Genomic DNA, 16,836 nt, shown 5'->3' on the forward strand with positions numbered 1-16,836 from the left:
CTAATCATTTTACACTCAAGGAAAATTGGATTAACAGTGTTCTTCTGCTTACTTATGATTTTTCTATTAAAGTTCACCTTATTATGTGAAAATATCCAGGACCTAGGGAGACCCACTTGTGCTGCAGTAGATAGTACACGGAGAAGATGAGCAAGCGATAATTTTATTTTTCTTAGCCTAATAGGCTACTAACCCAATTTGTTGATGCAATTTTGTAAGGTATACACAGGCCACTTGAACAAGGGAAATGAAATTAATCACGGAAACCTCAGTGAGGAGAAATGACCTTCAGCTAATGTCCCTTTTGAAAGAGAAAAAATTCAAACGTCTACAGAATTATAAGAAGCTTGGTGGAGCAGGCAGTGCTGTGTGTTTCTGAAGCCCCAGTGAAGCCTGTGAACATTATTCAATCCCACTAGAGTGAGGTAGATCGTCTTACTGTTTCCACAGCTGCCAGCATATTAAATTCTGACTGCATCCAATGCTGTGATCATTGTACTGTGTCTAACTACAAGTCAAGTGTTGGAGCGACGGCTGGCAGAGGACTTCTCCTTCTGGAGGCTGTTGGGCTCTGATAGGCACAAGTCCTCTTGTTCTGTCCATCAGCCGCAAAGGCTCTTTACTGACCACCGCTAACCTCTCCTGACTTTTCCCATACACTCTGCATGATTTCCTATTAGAATAATCTTTTTAAAGGGTCATTAACCATGTCATCTTAAAAATCAAAGTTTTACTTATTGACAGAAAAAGGAAGCTTTTTTGGAGAGGATGGCACTCACCACCACCTTAAAACCTTAAATAGGTATTAACTAATGGAGTCGGGGAAATGAAGATAAATGGCGTGCACCTGTTCTTTACCACGCACTTTCTCTTGACCATAATTTCAAATATTGTCACTTTAGAATACCAGATTATTTTATATACTTTAGTTCCCACAAAAGGCTAATATTAATATATACCAATCATTTTACAAGAAATAATACCCTAGAGAATACCACATTTTCCCCAAAATATGCCATTAATTTAAAACAAATTATTTTATATATTTTCAAAAGTTGCCACAATTTGTGATAAATGGTGATGGAAGTTTATATGTAGTGCTTCTAAAGAGGTCTTACTGTGTGTATATATAAATGGTGCTGTTATTAAAGAGTCTATAAAATATTTTTTAAAACAAATTGAATTTTCTTTCTATTATTTGTAAATTAATCTCTCAAAATATTATGAATATTCCCTCAAGTGAAACACACAATATCTTCATATAAATGTATATGCAAAAATTTTCATTTATTATCTCATTTTTTCACAAAAATATATTCTCCCTCATTTATATTTCCTAAGAACTATGGAAATTCAGGGCTTCAGATGTAAGTTTGTGCAAACTATAAAAATGCTTTTGAATCCTTCCTCAGTAGAAACTCTTTTGTAGACTTTGAAAGTACAAATCAGAAACATATTTGTGAGGAATACATTTCAAAGCTGGAAATACATGAGAATGAAGAGAGTAATCACCATTATTCCATTAAAGTTCCAAAATCTCTCTCAGGAATAAAACCTACCAGATAAAACTTTCTAATAATTAGTTTTATTATAGTTGCAAATTACAGAAAGATAAACTTCACAAAACAAAATAAACTAAGGTAATACCAGAGTTAGCATACAAATATTTTAAATATAAATTATGCTGAATTCTCTAGCAAACAATTATTATAACATTTGGAGAGAAATCCAAGATTTAAGATGTCATTAGATGTTATGTCGTACTTAGTGGTGTGTAATGATGCTATGTTTTTTTGCAATAACTTCCCTAATTTCTCACAATCATTCTGTGCCACGAATTAAAATCAACTGTTGCTTTCTAAAGAAAATAGAACGAAGTGAATGCATGATGATGCTTGCTGAAAAGCACAGACTATTCCTGATTGGAGTAGTAGGCAGCATTCATAAGTCACTAGTCCCTAGCTTTATTCATATTTATACACAGTTGAGTGTGTTGTCTTAGAAAACAAATATTCAAAGAACTAAGGGGCAATTAGGAAGGAATTATGTACAATTGGATTAACAGTGTTCAAATGTCTGATAAAACATAGCATATGGCCATTTAGATTTTTCTTAGTGGCAATTTAAAATAATGGTTATAAACTAATGAACATGTTCGAGTGCTTTTGGTATGCCAGCCAATGTTTTAAGAACATTGTATGAATTACCTATTTTATTTCTCATCACAATATGGGAATAATATTCCTATCATTCCTATTTTACATAAAAGAAAATTAGTTCTTAGATTAAGAAATATCCCTAAGGACATATAGCTATTCTGTAACAGTCTTTCTGATGCCAACATCCATTGGTGCTTCTAAACACTACTTTAAATAAAAGGGAAAGTAACCACTCAGGTGGACAAAATGATATTTTCAATCAAGATAAAAATCATTTCAGAAAGCAAAAGGAATGTTTTTTAACATTTTCTATAGAATTTAAATTTTAGCATTATTGCTGATTCTTCCTTTTATTTCAGATCTTTTCCTCACCTCATTTAACTTAGATTTGATAGACATAGACTATGCATTTTAACTATGCTGTAGATCTTATCAATTGAAACTTTTGGGGAGCTATTAAATTCATTATGCACATAGGTCAAATATTAATTTTATTATTATTTTTATTATTAATATCACATTGCAGAGCATCATTATAGGGTGGCAGAGTGCAGGGTGGCAAATAAAATCCTGATATTTGAGAGGTTTCCTTATTCTTCTCTGGGCCTCAACTCCTACCCCATATCCTAGGCTACTTTCAATGTTTTTGTTTTGTTTGTTTTTTAAAAAAAAAAATTATGAGAGTTTATTTGAGTCAAACTGATGACATGCCAGGAAGGAAGATTTCAAATGCTATTATTGAGTGTGTTTTTTTTTTCATTGCAATTTCACTTTTTAAAAATTTTTATTAATTTCAGGTGTACAAAACAATGCACTAGTTAGACATTTCACTGCTCACAATCTATTGTCCCTCTGACATCGTATATATCTATTATAATTTCATTGACTCTATTCCCTATGCTATACTCCATATCCCATGACTATGTATACATATTAAATTATAGCTGACATACAATATTATTCAGCTCCAGCTTCAGGTATACAGCACAGTGGTCAAGCATCTACACCACCCATGAAGTGGTCTCCCTAATAAGACATGTGCCCATCTGAAACTCTACAAACTCTTTACAACATTATTGATTATATTTCCCAAACTGTCTTGCATATATCCATGGCAATACTGTGGTTACCAATTTATGCTGTCTCATCCCTTCCTCTCCTCCTTCATCCCCACCCCTCTCCTTTCTAGCAAACATCAGTTTTTCCTTTATATCTTGAGACTATTTCCGTTTACTTGGCTCATTTATTCAGTTCTTTAGATTCCACATATAAGTGAGATCATATGGTATTTGTCTTTCTCTGTCTGACTTATTTCACTTAGCATAATGTTTTCTAGGTCCATCCATATCGTTGCAAAAGATGAGATTTCATTCTTCTTTATAGCTTCTTTGTATAAATGTACCACATATTCTTAATCCAGTTGTCTACCTATGGGCATTTCGGTTGTTTCTAAGTTTTGGCTATTGTAAATAGTGCTGCAGTAAACATAGGGGTGCATATATTTTTTTGAATTAGAGTCTTGGATTTCTCTGGATAGGTACCTATGAGTGGAATTGCTGGGTCATAAGGTAGTTCCAATTCCAGTTTTTTGAGATACCTCCATCCTGATTTCCAATTGGTGCAGATTGCACCAATCTGCAATCCCACCAAGAGTGCACTAGGCTTCCCTTTTCTCCACATCTTCACCAGCACTTGTTTGTTGATTTATTGCTGATAACGATTCTGACCAGAGTGAGGTGGTATCTCATTGTAGTTTTATTTGTATTTCTCTAATGATTAATGAGATTGAGCAGTTTTTCATATAACTGTTGGCCATTTGTATGTCCTCTTTAGAGAAATGTCTCTTCGTGTCCTCTGCCCTTTTTTAAATTGGGTTGCTTGTTTTTCTGAGCTGAATGAGTGTTTTATAAATTTTGGATATCAACCTGTTATCAGATATATCATTGACAAATGTCTTCTCCCTTTCAATACGTTGCCTTTTTGTTTTATTGATGGTTTCCTTTGTTGTGAAAAACTTTAAAGTTTAATGTAATCCCATGTGTTTATTTTTTCTTTTATTTCCCTTGTCTGAGGGGATATGTCAGTAAACATATTACTCAGGGTAATATCTTCAAATTTATTCACTACATTTTCTCCTAGGAGTTTTATGGTTTCGGGTCTTTAATCCATTTTGAATTTGTTCTCGTATATGGTATAAGGAGGTGGCCCAGTTTCATTTTTTTACATGTCTCAGTCCAGTTTTTCCAGAACCATTTATTAAATACATTGTCTTTACTCCAATGTAAATTTTTGCTTCCATTGTCTTATATTAAATGACCATATATGAATGTATTTATTTCTGTGCTCTCTATTCTGTTCCATTGATCTGTGTCTGTTTTTGTACCAGTACCATGCTGTTTTGATTACTATAGACTTGTATTACGATTTGATGACAGGTACCATGATACCTCCCACTTTGTTCTTATTTCTCAAGATTGCCATGGCTATTCAGGGTATTTTATGGTTCCATATAAATTTTAGGATTATATGTTCTATTTCTGAGAAAAAAATGTCATTGGTAGTTTGATATGAATTGCATTGAATCTATATATTGCCTTAGGTAGTACTGATATTTTAACTACATCAATCCTTCCCATCCATGAACATGGTATGTATTTCCATTTATTTGTATCTTCTTTGGTTTCTCTCTTCAGTGCCTTATAATTTTCTGAGTATAGGTCTTTTACCTATAATTCAGTTAAATGTATTCCTAAGTATTTTATTGTTTTGAAGCAATTGTAAATGGGATTGATTTCTTGATTTCTCCTTTTGATAGTTTAATATTGGTGTATACAAATGCAACTGATTTCTCAATACTAATTTTGTATCCTGCTACTTTACTAAATTAACTTATGAGGTCTAATAGTTTTTTGGAGTCTTTGGGGTTCTCTCTATATAGCATCAGGTCATCTCCATATAAAGACGGTTTTACTTCCTCCTTTCCAATTTGGATGCCTTTCATTTCTTTTTTTTTTTTTGTCTGATTGCTGAGGCAAGAACTTCCAGAACTATGTTGAATAAAAGTGGTGAAAGAGCAGAGCCTTGTGTTGTTCCTGATCTTAAGGGGAAAGGTTTTAGTCTTTCCCCATAGAGTAAGATGTTCGCTGTGGGTTTATCATATATGATCTTTATTGTGTTGAGATATGATCCTTCTATTCCCAATTTGCTAAGAGATTTTATCATAGATGACTGCTGGATTCTGTCAAATGCTTTTTTGCATCTATTGATATGATCATATGATTTTTATTTTTCATTTTGTTAATGTGGTGTATCACGTTAATTGATTTGTGAATATTGAACCAACCTTGCATACCAGAAATGAATCCCTCTTGATCGTGGCGTATGATCTTTTTAATGTGTTGCTGAATTCAGTTTGCTAGTTACTTTCAATTTTATATCATCAAGCTTTCTCTTTTGCCTGGGTCCTTCTATCATAACAACTATAGCAAATCATTCCACTTCAGTTTTTACAGATATGTCTCTCCCTCTATAATCTAAATTCTTATAGTAAATAGGTAGATTTTTCCCCCCTCTGTGTCTCCCACTGATATCCTTATGCTTACCACAAAGAGGTCCTTTTAAATGATTTAAAAATATTTTTAATGAATAATTGAATACATGATGACAGGAATATTAGGTAGTGTATTCTTAATTTGAGGGAAGTTTGGAATAGATAACCTCATAAGTCCCTTCTGTAATTAAGTATCTAATATTACAGACCAGTTGAGAGACTAGGGCATATGTGCGTTTATGAATTTCGGGCCTAATGTTAAGGATATTGCCTATTTTTTGATTTGTTATATAAACAAAAATATACAAAGAAATAAAAATAAGATAGCTTATGCTAATATATTCACCACTCAGCTTAAGAAATAAAGCAATTCCTATATGATTGAAGGCCCTTCTTTCTCCTAAATCTACACAGAGGTGTGACCAACAAATATGGTGAATGTTTAAATTAAAAAAAAAAAATTACAATCAAAGATACATTGTCATTAATTCCCCTCCAAATACTCCCTCTCGCTTCGAATACACTTATCCCATCTTTCTTGCCACTTTCTGAAGCAGTTCTGGAAATCCCTGTTTCGTGAGTGTCTTTAGTTGCACTGTTGTGGCTACCTTGATGTCCTGAATCGATTCAAAATGTTTACCATTCATGGTCATGTCAACTTTAGGGAAGAGTCAGAATTCTCATGGTGTCAGGTCCGGTGAATACGGTGGATGAGCACACACAGTAATGTTATTTGACAGAAATTGCCATACCAGAAGCCATGTGTGACATGGAGACTTTCCATTGTGATCTCAAAATAAGGTGAATGCCATGCAATTCCGAGTGCCATGCAATGAAAAGCAGAGATCTTCAATATAGGAAACAGAGCATTGGACCTTAGTAGCAGAGTATGACAAGTTTCAACTTATGCAGTGCAGTCAGTCAGGTGTGAGCTATGGTTGAGAGAAGGTGTTTTTGAAGTGTGCTTTAAATCATCCTCTATAATGACAACAATGTGTGTCATACATCATTGCTGACATATGGCAATTTCTGTCAAATAAAAACATTACAGTGTGTCCTCATCCACCTAATTCATCGGATCTGGCACCATGCAACTTCAGGCTCTTCCCCAAAGTCAAAATGATTCAGGACACGGGGGCAGCCAGGACAACACAACTAAAGACACTCACGAAAGAGGACTTCCAGAACTGCTTCAGAAAGTCGCAAGAATGATGGGATAAGTGTGTTCAAAGCAAGGGGAAGTATTTTGAGGGGGATTAATGGTAAAGTGTCTTTTACTGTAATAATTTTTTTTAATTTAAACAGTCATCATATTTGTTGATCACACCTTGTACTTCTATCCCTGCATTACAGATTTACCACTTTCATACATTTCTTTATATTTTTATCATACTATAATATATTAATTAAAATTTATAATATTTGTATTTATATTTATAAAATTGTTTTCTGTGTTAAAATTTTCTTAAAACTATGTCAAACTAAACATTCTACATTTTTTCACCCAATATTTTGAGACTCATCCATGCTTTGCATATAGCTCTAATTTATGAGACGAAACTTTGAAAAGATTAAAAAGCAAAATAGCATAGACTGAATACTTGAGTACTTGGAAGTGGCCAAATGAAAGTATGAGCAGGAGTCAGGGTTCTGTAGCTATGTATGGAGTGGTTGTTGAACATGTGATAGTTGTGGACTGGCACACAGAGGGTGAGTCTATTCCATGAAGGGCATTAGAAGCAAGAGGAGAGACCACTGAGGATTCAGGGGAACAGAGGTTAATTTTCTCTGTGACTTTTAACTTATTGAACTTGTGTTGAAAATGGGGGCACATTGGATGGTAATGAGAAGTTAATTTAGACAGTGATGAGAAATAGATGTGTGCCCTTTAGGTTAGTGAGAAGATTTTGAGTATGACATGTTTGGTAATGGGGAATAAGTAATTATGTGGGGATCTGAAGGAGAATATTATAATGATTATGAGTGTAATATATTGGAGAAGATATAGAACCATATCAAGGAGGTCAGTCATTAAGAATGTTCATTTAAGTTAGGGATCAGCCATGGAGAGTATACGCTACAGTGGAAGCTGTATCAAGGAAAAGAGGAATAAAACCAAGCAATAATTGTAGGGAAAAATAGGCACAACATCTTAATTAATATGCCTTTCAAAAGGAGTGAAGATTGGGGCTGATACACATATAAGTGTTCCAAGCCTGAAAATAAGAGGTGTTTGTTTGTTTGTTTGTTTAATCAGGAATTATGTAAATCAGAAAAACTATCCCAATTGATAGAAACTCTGGTTGATGACTGACAGAGGATACAGATTTGGTATTTAAGGAAGATCAAAGACTGGATGTTTCAACCTCTGTTTTAACTCTCTTAGGACATTGTGAAGATTTTGGAGATTTGTGAGCAGAGAAGAACAAAAGTAAACAAAGAGGAGGGAAAAACAAAGTACAACAAATTCTTTGGAATGGATTAATTTACTCAAAGGTAAAATCAAAACACTGAGGGAAAATGAGCTCCCACTCCCACTCTACCACCATTGGTTCAACTACTAGCTAATCTGCAACTTCATTTTGTTTTAAAGTGTTTAACTAATGTATCTGTGGCCAAGTTAGTCCAATTGCTTCAAGCATGTCTTGAGGTCAAAGTCTTGAGTTTGATGCTTTTACAGAATAATTAACTTTAGTTCTAACCTGTGGTCACAGCTCATATCCCAATCCCTGATGAGTTGTCTTTCTTCATAAGAGGGGACCAGATGAAAGCCTAGTACTGTGAGAACAACAACCTAAAAGTGCACTCGTCAGACAGGGATCAGTAATGCCGTGTTTATCTATAAAAGATGCAATTTGAACTTCTGATTTGCCTTATGTATTCTTACAAAATGAAAACCTAAAACCTGCTATAAAACATGATGTTAAGTTGAATCCTTCTAAATTAGCAAACTGAAGGAATGTACTTAAAGATAAAAAAATTACAGCAATTTAAAAAACGTATTTTCCACCTGTAACATGATTAGAACATCTATAGTTAAATGATATAACTGGTTGTTACAATAAATAAAACAAAATTTATATTAAAAACTTTTTCCAGAAGTTTAGCACGATTTTTGATATTGAAATTAGAATTAGAGTTTTGAGCCCATTTTCAAATTAGATTTCACTTATTTTCCCTTTATTTAGATCCACAAAGTCATTAGTATTGCCCAAAGAGACCAGAAAATCTAATATTCATTCTAAAGTAAATTGTGATTATTCAAAGATTTTTTCATGTTTGAAAATCAAGTAAAATGAGTTTTAAAGTATTATATATTTTATTTCTATTTAGAATTATTATGTTTGATTGTTTTATTTTTGTGGAAGCCCTTGGCCTCATGGAATTGGTTTTGCACTCTAATAATATTTTTCTACATTTCCCTACATATTTTAATGTCAGCATATTTTACATATTGCTCTTTATTCTAACTAATGATTTTGGAATATAAAAAATTCAAACTTTTAATATTTAATCTATTTGGTTGTTTTAAAAATACAGTGAAAAGGCTAATGTATAACATCCTTTGCAGTTTCTCTTCTGTAATCAATATGCTTCTGAGTATCAGATTTGTCATGAAATTAACTTACAAAATTATTCTCAGGTTTTCATGAAGTAATACTTGTTTATTGAGTGTATTCTTTCTCCTTATTATCTTACATCTTTATCCCAGCTTCTATTAGACTGTATAGCTTCCAGATTTGAAAACTGAACAAAATATTATCATTTTTAAAAATTTTATCATTATTGAACACCTTTTTTCACATGGTTTTTCTCAAGTCTCTAATGAGAGAAGGAAAACAAATGTGACCTTCAACAAGCCTGTGAACCCAGTATCTTTTTATCAATGTCACTGTAAACCAATCTGCCAAAAAAGGAAGAAGAAAAAGACTGTGAAAAGCATCTGGGTTAGATGCAAGTAAAGCATGGCAGAGACACAGATGATCTAGGCTGGATAAATTAGTATAGGGGTCAGCAATAAATTTTTAGTTTTTAAAAATAAATTTTATTTTTAGAATAATTTTAGCTTTATAGAAAACCGCTAAAATAGTAAAATTGCAAAAAAAAAAAATAAATTGTAGAAATATGAGAGATATTAGAGAATTCCAGATACCCTGTACCTAATTTCCCCAATATTTCATGTTTATTAGTATGGTAGATTAAATGCAATTTATGATCTAATACTGATTGATTTATATTAACTAAAATTTATACTTTATTAATATTTCCTCAGTTTTTAACTATTTTTTTGTTGTTGTTGCAGGATCCAATCCACTCTACCATACTGCATTAATTATCATGTCTCCTTAACGTCTCGTGGCTGTGATGGTTTCTTCCTTTTTTTTTTTGTTTTTGATGACTTTGACAGTTGTGATACATACAGGTATTTTACAGAATGTCCCACAGTTGGGATTTGTCTTACGTTTTTCTCATGGTTTGACTGGGGTTGTGGTGTTTGGGAGGAGGACCCAGAGATAAACTGTCATTTTCATCACGTCATATCAAGGATATCAATACGACTTATCACAGTTGATGTTGACCATGATCACTGGGGTAAGGTAGTATATTAGTTTGCTATGGCTGTCAATATGAAGTATCACACATTGGGTGGTTTAAACAGCAGAAACTTATTGTGTCTCAGTTCTGAAGACTAGAATTACAAAATCAAGGTGTCAACTAGTTTAGTTCCTTCTAAGGGAGAATGTGTTTCATGGTTCTCCTCTAGCTACTGACTGTTTGCTGGCAATCTTTGGCATTTCTTGGATTATACATGTATTGTCCCAATCTCTTTCTTCATCTTCTCATGTGATATAGGGAGGAGCGCCTGGACACTAATACATCAAATATTAATGGTACTCGTCTCTGCAGTTAGAGATAACAACAATGGTATATTATAAAGGAATGTCACAGATTCCCAATCCATCTTGTTATGGTGTGAACAGTCTGGATTCCAATCTAAAGCAAATGTATTTACTTCTCTTTCCTATTCAGTTATTTTATTTGAGAAATTTATTTTCTGTTTCCTGCATTACCAGCTTTTCCCTCAGCACTATCATTTCTTGCTACCATCCTGGCCCAAGTCATAATCATCTTTCTACTGAGTGACTTCAATAGTATCTTAAATGGCTTCCCTAATTTCACCTTTGTCTTACAGTCTAATCTTAACAAACTTGCAAACAGTATCTTTTAAAACCATCCATCAGATCATGTCTACTTAAAATCCTCAATAGCTACTCATTTTACATAAACTGAAAGCCACTAACCTCCAAGTCCCTTTATGATGGACTCTCCTTTTCCTCTTTGACTACATCTCTGCTACCTTTTCCCTTACTCAGTCTGCTCTAGTCAGAGGCCTCCATGCTGTTCCTTGAATACCTCAGGTGCTTTGGTGTTTCAGGTTGTTTGCACTTAGTTTTTTGCATGGCTCCTTCCATCATCTCCTTTAGGTCTCTGCTCAAATTACATTTCTCAGTTAGGTCTGTCCTGTCCACACTGCTTAAAATTATGACCACCTGATCATCAGGCTGTTCCTATCCTACTTAATTTGCCTACCTTTTGTTTATAATACTTATCACTTTTTAACATGCAATATACTCTTTAATTTTAACGTGTATTTTTTGTCTCTTTTCATTAGAATGTGAGCCCCACAAGGCAAAGATCTGTCAAACTTTCTTGTATACGTGTCCAATGACCAGACTTGTGCCTGACATTTAGCAGACTTTCAACAAATTTTAAAAATAAATTAATTTACATAATAATGATAATGATGACTAACATTTTGAATATTTTCTATGGGCTAAGTACTCTTATAGATTTGTTATGCACATTAACATATTTAATTCTGAAAAAAATTCTATATTGTAGGTACTTTTATTTTCCCACTTTACAAATTAGGAAACAGGCTAATAAATGGAGGGTCTAAGATTAGTGGTAATTTTCTCCTTTATCTTATTTTCTATTTTTCAAACATTTTACATTGAGTATGCATTTCTTTCATAATACACACAAAAAATGTTAAAGTCCTCCAGCTATTCCTCTAGTGTTACATTACTCAGTAATTCTTTACAAGACGCATTAGCTGAAATTCTTTACTTATGTATTTTCTTATATTGAGTATTTAAATGCTTATTTTCTATATATCTTTTATCCCTACAATTAACTCCTATGTGGTTATAACTACTTTTTTTATATAAATCTCATAGATTTTAATAGTACTAATTTATTGATTCTTGAATGAATATTGGGTGATAAATATTTGGGTTTATTCAACTTTGATAAGAATGTGTTCGTATTTTGAAAGTAACAGTCCTTTTTTTCCTTTTTTAGAAAGTAGGTGTTATTAACGCATTTGCTTCTGTTCTTTTAAACTGATCTGTAGCATACTAAAGGCTTTCAGCATGCTAAAAGATTCCCTAAGCAGTCCCTTAAAATGTGTCAATGAAATAATACAGTATAATTATTTTGTTCTATTTTTAAAGATGGCACATAGAGGTTAAGTAATTTTCTTGAAGCAGAACATTTACATACTGTATTTTTAATTAAGTGTCTTAAATTACCTGGGCAATTTACTCTTAAAATTTTTATGAATGTACATGTGGTTCAAAAGCTAGCAACCTGATGATTCATGAAGCAAAGAGCCACCAAATTTATGGTAAAAAAGAAAAATAATTCACCAACAACCATCACAATCTCAGGCTGCTAAAATGGCCTACTGACATGTAATTGTAGTCATTATTTAGATAAACTGAATAATGGAGGCTAATTAGAAATCAGCATAGTAGTTAATTAAAACAGTCTTTGGGTATCAAAATTCTATAGCAGATTAATCTCTGAAAATTCATGTAACCAAGCTAAATAAAATTTAAACTCTATATTTTATTCATCACATGGGCACTTATTAGGGAAGTGATCTTTCATAGGATTAATCCATGTTATCATGACACATGTGTGCATGTGTTTGTGGTCATAAAATGAAGCTCAAATATGAGTGGTAGTTTTTATAAAATCATAAAATCAAAACAATTTATCAGTTGACAAATTGACATAGTTTTACTTTCTCTAACACAATTAGTAAAGGAAAGATAGAAATAAATGAAGAGAAGGAAGTTAATAAGTGGGCCGAGGTGATGCGGCTTGTACGTACTATGTATGGTACACATACACAGAAAGAATCTTTATTAAAGATGTGTTTCTCAAGTCCGCACATTCTGTGCATCATTCTTTCCCTGAGTTTGCATCTTCCTGTAGCTGCTCTGGTAGACACCAAAGAGGAGGTTCTAGGCAACAGTTAGCACTGCTGACAACAATATAAGTAAGCCATCTTAGAAGCCTAGCCCAGTAGCGACTTCAGATCACTCCAGCCTCAGCTTCCAACGTATTTTAACTTCAGGAATCCAAACTGACACTCAACCAGTTGACACCAATCAACCTATAAAGCCATGGGAAATCACAATAAATTGTTGCTTTAAACCACTGAGTTTGGGTTTTTCATTTGTTTGTTTTTTACAGTAATAAATAACTGTTACAAAAGTTAGTACCAGAAGTTGGTTGCTGCCATCATAAAACTTAAATCATATAGTCATTCTTTGAAATCAAGAGTCAGGAGAAAACTAGAGGGATCTCAAGAAGATTATGGTAGACTTGAAAGGCACTGAGGGAATTTTGTTACAGAATGAAGACAAGTGACCCATTTTATATAGTATCAAAATGTATGACAACACTGCTGCGTTGGGATTAAGTAGAAAATAGAAAATTCATACAATAAAATTTGACTAAGATGTCCAGAACCATAAAAATACAACTGTTTTTGAAAGCCATGGATAATCAGGTACAGATAGAAAGGGGAGATAAAAAATGAATTGTTCAGTTTCAAGAAAAATTTTGACAAAATATAAAGGAGTCTGGAAATGATGGGTCAACAATTAAACTGTTTCTCACTCTCAAACTTCTCTATGACAAAAAGCTTTCAAAATAAGACACGAACCAAAGGTAAAAAAATCAAATACATGGTGTTGCCAGAAAATTAGGCTAAAGGGCAGCAATATTCAGACTGAGGGTGTGGTTATAAGATCACTTGTTAAGACCTTATTTTATTAAATAAGAAATATTTAAGGCAGTGCTTTGTGTACCATTTCGGCTATATAAAAGACTTCTAAGAATCTTAAAGGTATACTTCCTAGGTATTTCCAACTTGGAAGTTAAATAACGATGTATCTTTGAGACTCTCTCTCTAGACAGAAATATTTCTAAAATCTTAAGAGCTCCATGATTTTTAGCTTTAACCAGAATGGACTTGTCTAAAATAAATTTTTCATTTTGTCTTCAGTCAAATAAATTGATCCCCAATAAAATTTATAAGAAATATCTACCATTTTAGAAATATTGGATTAGCAAAATTATCATCACTTTGGAGTACAAAAGGCAGAGGCAATTCAAAATAAAAGACTGAGGGCCTCCCCATTCTTCTATGCTTTCTAGAAAACAAGAGTTACTTATCTACACACTCAGATCATTACTTATGGATGACTTGGATTTCAGAACCAAGAGTCCAGAGAATGAATTTAAGAGCCATGGAGAATCATTCCTATGGAGTAGATTTTAAGCTAACCAGATAACTAGTGTTATGTGCAGAGCTGGATTTCAGAATTACTATGGACTGCAGGTGGCTATGTGCCATCTGTCATCTCTTTCATTTTTGAAATAGGAGTGTCTATTGCAATTATCTTATCCCTGTATCACCAGGGGTGATTTTATATTGGGTTTTGGAGGAAGGGATAAGAAGGGACAGAGGAATTATCTTTCTAGTTCACAGGTTTTCAGACTGAGAGAAGTCATACCTGATGACCTGGGCTTGAATTGAATCATACTTAGATGAAAATTTCCTCAATTTAGAACTAATACTGTAATGAGGTGAGTTTCAAGCTCTTAGTTGGAGAATAACGTATGTTACATGTGGAGGGAACATGAATTATGATTTCCCACAGGGTAATTGGTGGAGATCGTCTCAAAGATGCTCATCATCAGTTGCTTCCCTTGCTATACATACCTACAGCTCCTCACAGGAGGTCAAGTCCCTCTCCCCTACCTCTGTACTGGAATCAGTGACTTATTTGACTAATATAATATGGTGTACATGACATTCTGGGGCTAAGTTAAAAGCCTTGCAGTTCACTTGAGCATCTTGAAAAGCTGACTCCTGGAATTCCACCAATATATTTTGAGAAACTGAAGCTACAAAGGGTGGCATCTCCACTAAAGAACCCATATGACTTTTAGTAGAAAGACATAATTAATTATTGGTGATGGAATGAGATATCTTGGAAATTGAGCCTTCTAGTGACTCCTGCCTCAGCCTCCTTTTGACTGTAACTGCATGAAATATTTTAAATAAGTGCTGCCAAGGTGAGCCTGTCAACAGAAAACTGTGAAAGATCTAACAAATTAATGATTTAAACCAATGAGTGATGGGATGGTGTATTAGCAGCAATAGATAACAGGAATACCATCCCTGTAGCAATTTGGGAGCAGGATAGGAGATTAGAGAGAGTTTATCCATGATGATAACATACAGAAGGTGGTTGTTGGATATTGATTGCCAGGCACAAAATACTGCACACTTCTGTGGTCCCATCTGCCATATGAAATAAAACCTTAAGCTGTTTGGGTAAGGGCAGCAAACATTCTAATCCTCACGGTGTATATGAAGTATTAAGAAATAGGATAGGGGATGGATGTAAATCTTTACCCTCCTTTCAGAGTTCTTCTGCATGATGAAGCAATAGCCTCTGGGAGAAGGGCAAATATCCTTAGGTCTTATATCTTACATGGACACAAAGCAGAAATTTTCTACTGCTGAAGTAGTGGTAGAAAACTCCCACCTAATATCAACCAAAGATATAAGGTCGAGTTTGACTGTCATGAGTAGGTATGGTACCAAATGCTATAAAAATCCCACCCCCAGGTCCAGATATATATATGGATTCCCTAGGACTGAAGTAAGACCATAATAACATAGAACCTGCTACTGCTAAAACAAAATTAGCACATATTCACAAGCAATATCAGTCAACCATTGATGGAAGGGCAAGAATGTAGAGAGATTGTTTCTGGTGTAGTTGTGAATAGATGGTGAAAGTTGAAGGTGGAACACAAACACTCTAAAAAAAGAACTGTCTAGCATCCCCAATCTGCCCTTTCTTAGACATAACTCAATGGCAGTTGACAACTGGAGGAACTGAAATTTGTGATGTACTGATATTAACTACAAAAGTAACAAAACCAAAACTCAGCTCAATTCCTGATTAGACTGACTCAACACTCCATGTTAATGGTCTGAATGAATAAGAGGAATGCTCGCATATTACTGACCTAAGTTTCCAGCGATCTAAAGACAATGTCTAGAATTCAATGAAAAATTACAAGACACAAAGTAAAAGTAAGAGGAAAAAACCCTGCTGTTAAGTGACAAATAATCAACAGGACAAGATTCAGATATGACTCAGAAGTCATAACTCAGAGACGACTATGAAGTTGGTACTTAAAAAACAAAACAAAAAACTATCATTAACACATTAAGAGTTATACTGGAAGAAGTAGAAGATATGATATGTGTGAGCAGATGGAAATTTCAGCAGAGTGATGGCAAACACAAGAAGGGGTCTAATTGAAGTGCTAAAGCAAAACACAAAACTGTCTCAGAAATAAAAATTATTTCAATGTGCTCAAAAATAGATTTGACATAGCTTAAGAAAAAATAAATGCATTTGAAAATAGTTCAGTAGAAAAACCAAAACTGAATTACAAAGAGAAAAATAAAATGAAAGAAATAAAACAGAAAATCCAAAAGTTGTGGTATAATGCCAGATATCCTAACGCATATGTAATTTGATTTTGCAGAAAGAGAAAAAGTAGAGAATAAGGCAGATAAAATATGTAAAGCAATAATGGTTGATAATTCTCCAAACATGATAAAATACATCACATCATGGATTCAAGAAGCTCAGGGAAGCCCACATAGGATAAATAGAACAAAAATAACCACCAGTAGTCCTACAACCAAAAGAAACATCAAAGCATATGAGGATAAAT

This window comes from Rhinolophus ferrumequinum, chromosome 3, assembly GCF_004115265.2.
Source record: "Rhinolophus ferrumequinum isolate MPI-CBG mRhiFer1 chromosome 3, mRhiFer1_v1.p, whole genome shotgun sequence".
NCBI classification, from domain to species: domain Eukaryota; kingdom Metazoa; phylum Chordata; class Mammalia; order Chiroptera; family Rhinolophidae; genus Rhinolophus; species Rhinolophus ferrumequinum.